This window comes from Cupressus sempervirens, chromosome 9 (genome assembly GCF_028749045.1).
Source record: "Cupressus sempervirens isolate cs-2001-9-10 chromosome 9, ASM2874904v1, whole genome shotgun sequence".
NCBI classification, from domain to species: Eukaryota; Viridiplantae; Streptophyta; class Pinopsida; order Cupressales; family Cupressaceae; genus Cupressus; species Cupressus sempervirens.
Window position 1 is genome coordinate 373,655,049 of NC_143126.1, and position 5,508 is coordinate 373,660,556.

Below are 5,508 nucleotides of genomic sequence, written 5' to 3' on the forward strand. Positions count from 1 at the left end.
GTAGTGTTATGAATCATGTTTAAAATCTTTCTCACAATAGTGAGTGGCGACTCTATCTAAAGGATCTCTAAACTATTGAAGATCGGTGATGTGTAAATTATTTTCTAGAGTTTTCAGTGAAATCAAGCAGATCTAAAAGTTAGGTGAATTTGCAAGCAAGAAGAGAGATCTATTTTAAGTTTCTGACTAGTAAGTTTTGAAGTGTTGTTTTATTTGCTGTTATAAGAATTTGTAATGATAAAGATAAATCACAGAAGTGATGTCATTTAATTCTCCTCAAGGAGATGGCGACTTTGTAAGGTTTGATCAGTGGTGTAAAGAATTTAGATTAGCACCAGGCCAATCAGCAGATCAGTGGTTTCATGCAGCAACACTTGATGTATTTTATGCTTTCATATGATTTCTTTTCAATGAAAGTGAGTTCCACATGTGTGTTCTCCATCAAGTGAAGTTTTAGCACTAAGAAGAGGAGAATGATTTGATAAGTTTTATGCACTTCATTAGAATGAGTTTCAATTGTTGTTTTGAAGTTGTGAAGTGTATTTGAAGCGTTCATCTAGTAGAGGGTCATGAAGATCTGCTGCAAGTTATGAATTCTAAAAGTATTTAATGATGAATGAGTCTCAAATTTGAAGAATGTCGAGTTTCATCTCATCTAGCATGCAGCCTATTAGTGAAAGTTTTAGATCTATTTCTACCAAGAGGTATATGCCATTGAATTTTAATGGTATTCATGGTTTCTCGAATACTATGCCTTGTAATATCAGAAAGTATTTGCCTAAGTTTGGTGGAAACCATGAAAATTCAGCCAGTCATCATGTTCATTTGTTTAGTGACTTGGTTGGTGATTTTGAAATTGCCCATGAAGACGTTCAGATGAAGTTGTTTGTTCAGACTTTAGAGGATGATGCTAGGGAATGGTTTTCATTTTTACCAGCATGTTCAATTTCATCTTGGGATGAATTATTGTCAGCTTTCATGATGCAGTTCGGGGAAAGAGTAAGCATCTCTAATTATTTTGATAAGTTTTTGAAAATTGAAATCAGTAATGGTGAGCTAATTCCTGAATTTAATATCAGATTTGCAAAAATTTTGAGTGAATTTCCTGAAAGTTACAAGCCAGATGATCAAATGTGTTTAGTGGTTTATCTTGGTGCTTTTGATAGGAAGATGAACTATCTGTTGAGAGATTAAAAAAACCCAAGACTTTGCATCAAGCATTCATGACAGCTATAGAGATTGAGAATAACATAAAATATAGCTTAACCCAGAGTCATTTCTCTATAAATATTGGCTAGCAATATGAGGTGCAAAGCACAAGCCAATGTCATAAGGAGTGTTTGATTTCAGATCAACAAATAAGCACTCCTGCTATTGTAAATAGTTTTGTTGAAGCCTCAGAAATAAAAACATGTGAACATGAAATTTCTCTGTTGGAAAAAAGAAATGATTCCATTCATGCTGAAGTGAATGCACATGTTTATGGTATTACAACAGCGAATGATAGTTTTGATTCACTTGATGAGTCATCCGTGCAAGGTATAAATCCAACCATTCATTTTCCCTTTGATAATTTGCATTATGTTGAAAACATAATGAATCAAGAAGAGGAAAGGTATTCATCTCAGTATGAGGAGGAAGAAACCAGAAGTGATCTATCAAGTGATAAAGGTGAAATTGCTGATCCGACATGTCATGGCAAGATGACACAATATAAAGAATGTAAATCATATTTATCTCAGTCATAGTCAGAATAACTAAGCTCATATGTTGATAATGTTTCAGCGCTAGAGATGCATTCTCTTGACCAACAGGATAGGCAAGAAATGAATTATCTCATTGAGAGATTGCATCATGTTGAGAATGTTATTAAATCTAAAGTTGAAAGACAATCATATCAATATAAGTATGATAAAGCTGAGAGTCATCTTTCAAGTGATAATGATTTTGCTGATCCAATATATTATCAAGAGGTGTCATATGAAGCTGATGATGAGAGTTATTACTCAAGTCAAGAAGAGGATAGTGCTAGTGTGTGTCCATCTTCATGTGAATCAGATGTTGATTGGGAAGAAGAGAGCAATGATGGAAGTGAGTGTTCTCTTGCTAGTAAAGGTATGAATTCTTTTCTTAAATCTGAAAGTGAGTGTCCAGTTTAGAATTGTGTAAATCAGTTTGAGATTGAAAGTTATGAAGAAAATGTGTCTACACAATATGAAGACAAAGAGGTTATCCATAGAGACGTATTACCTAATTGTGTAGAAGAGTGTCTTGAAGATGAGTATGGTGATGATTAGTACATGATTGATCCTGACATTAATGCATCAGCACCTATTGGTAAGATAAATGATGATTTGCTTGCAAGACATTTGAATCACCTATATGGAGACAATGAAAGTAACTTTGATCTATTTTCTACATGCTTCTTTGACGGAGTTGATGTTGAGTCTTCATATAATTCTGATTTTTCTTCTTCATACGCTGAAAGCATCCATGACAATGATGTTGGAAATGGTTTTAAAGTTTTCACTAATCTGTTATATGGTGAGGAGTTTGATGTTGATCAGCACATTACTTGTCCTAATGTCTACAAAGGCGTTTTGCATGGAGTTATCAATCCTCTTTTTGAAGAACACATGGAAGTTTCAGATTTAGCATAGAATAAGTTTAATGATGATACTTTGTCTTACTACTGTGAGAGATTAGAATGTTCTTCTTTCGAGTTTGATAGTGAAACTAATGATTATGTTGCATCTGAGGAGGTAAATGACAAGGTGTTTAATGAGACGGTTATTGAAAATCTACCTATACCTTATTATGATTTTTATGATGAACTCTTTGATGTAAAGACTAATCTGTTCGCTGATTGTGAAGAACCATTTGAAGGTTGTGGATTAGCTTCAGATTTTGACATTGATGATATATGTGAGTACAAGTCAAAATGTTCATTTGAATATCATCTGGTTATGCATAAGGAAACATATTTTCAAGGTATGGGTGATCCTTTTCCCCAAGTTGAATATGATGCATTCATATTCAAAATTGATAGCATGCATGAGTCATTTGTTAGAGAAGGTTTTCAATTACAGTTTGATATGTTCAAGCATGCTGATCAGAACTTTCATAGTGAGCAAGAGAATGAAGCAAGTTTTTATATGCATTATGGAAGTAAGAGTGTTGATTCTGTTTTGCCAAGTGATTTGTTATACGATGATAATATGATTGGTGAAACTAATAGGAGAAGAAAATTCAGTTTACCTCATGAAAGTTCAGATGAGAATCATGTTTATGACAGAGGTAAACAATTTTGCTAAAGTTCGGTGGCCCAGGGCCATCGTATGTACATAGTCTTGGTAGTTGTAGTTGTTTCCTTGCTTTCAATAAGCTGTTCGAGAAGGGTTTTGAAGTTTTTGAGAATGGTCTGCTTCCTCCAGAGATCTGAATCCTTGCCATGCCTGCAAGGGGCATGCATCCCCAGACAGAGCCACTGTTGGGACTGAAAATTGCATGCTTCATTTTTAGTCACATTTTGAAAATTTTGGAAAATCATGTCCTAAAGTACCTTTTATGCATGTGGTCAGTTGGTAGCTTGAGGCCTAGATGGTGTTTGAGTGGCTTAACACCTTTCTTTTGACATATGCATATGATCCACAATGTTATTTTGCCATCTCGAATCATTCTGTGAAGTCCCATTTTGAGCTAGTGTCAAAATTTGCAATTCTACCAAGTGTCAAATAGCGATCAGAGGCCCAGTTTGCATCTGAATATCTTTTACCCAGGACTATATCATGACTAGTCACTTTGGAGATGTTTAGTGTCCATAATAGAGAACCTATGTTTCAATTTTCAAGTCATTTTGAATCCGTTTGACTAGGTTTTGCACCCCACAAAGTTGGTCATTTATTGTTTTGTGCATTTAACTAGTTGTTCACAATTCTGGGAAGCCCTGTTCGACCAATAATATCTTTAACCCAGTTGATCGAAATGAAAAAATTCTTTTTGCATTGTGTTCTAAGGGTAAGACACTTCATATGTTCCAATTTTGAGATCATGTCGAATCCATTTGATCAGTTTGTTAAACATGATCAAAAACTCAGTTTGCATTGTTTTGTTACGGCTAAGGTATCCAAATTGATCCGTACCCCTGTTCGGCATGTTATAACTTTGATCCTGCGATTGGCTAGCCTAAATGGATTGTACCATTGTGTTGTGTCCTAGAAATCCTTGAAGTAGACATGTACGTAAAATGTAGAATCTTACACAAGGCAAATGAACTGTTTGGCAAAATGCTTCAAAGAGATGTAGGTTCATGGACTGCAATGATTGCAGGGTATGCACAAAATGGTTTTTGCAAGGATGCCTTGAAACTCTTTGAATTAATGAAGCACTCTGGAACATATCCTAAGCATTTAAGCCACGCTTGTGTTTTATTAGCATGCAGCCATGCAGGTCTGGTGGATGAGGGCTGCAAATACTTCAATGGCATATGTGATTCTTATTGCATTGTACATACAACTGATCACTATGTTTGCATGATCGACCTTCTTAGCCATGCTGGCTATCTTAAAGAAACTCTAAGCTATATCATAAAAATGCCAATAAAGCCTGTGGCATTTGTGTGGATGTGTTTGCTTGGTGCATGTAGACCACATGGAAATCTAGGATTAGGAGTATTTGCAGCAACTCATCTTTTTGAGCAGAACCCTACAGATGCCAGGATTTATTTTTTTATGTTAAGAAATTTGATAAAAGATAAAGGAATCAAAAAGATGCCCAGATGTAGTTGGATTGAAATCGATAAACTAGTACATGCTTTTTGTGTGGGAAAATATAGCACACCCATAGACATTGGAGATCCATGCAAAGTGTGGGCAATCTATATTGGCAGTTTAAGGCACCAAGGCATTTTCCTCTACATAGGAAAATAAATTATTTTTCTGCCACCATTGGGCCAAGCTGGTGATTGCATTTATATTTTGAAGCACGCCCTCTAGGAAAACAATTAAGTCATCAAAAACCTCCGAGTACGGGTTTACCAGGACATGCAAAGAAGTTTACATCCAAGATTGTTCATGACAAATTGCTATGAGAGATGTGTACAGATTGCACTATTTGAAACAAAAATAATGCCCTTGCGAAGATGTTTTGAGATCCTGAGTGAAGCAAGATCTAGCAAATGTGTTTGAGAAGGGACTGCGTTTCATTTCTGGTTCGTAGAAGAAAACAAAATTTTGAGTTCATAGAGATCTAGACCATGTAGGTAGATAGAAGAAGTGGCTTAGATAAGGGCAGAGCATCGACTTGAAATAAAGATTCACGCCACCAGTGAAGCAACCCTGCACAAAGAAAAGACAGAGATAAAATGCAAACAAAAAAGTTAAAAGCAGCAGGCATATTAACACAAGCTCTCACACATCAAAAGAAAATAGGGGAAGCGATTGGAAGTAGACTCATGTTGAAAGAGATAGACAAGGAAGCCATCCATGTTTCAAAGAACCTGCAGATTCA

The 5,508-nt window shown here is 35.6% G+C and overlaps 1 pseudogene; it reads left to right on the top strand.

Moving 5' to 3' along the window:
• The first annotated feature begins 4,235 nt into the window (after window positions 1–4,235).
• On the top strand, window positions 4,236–4,928 carry LOC149538843 (pentatricopeptide repeat-containing protein At2g03880, mitochondrial pseudogene; annotated as a pseudogene).
• Window positions 4,929–5,508: the final 580 nt, after the last annotated feature.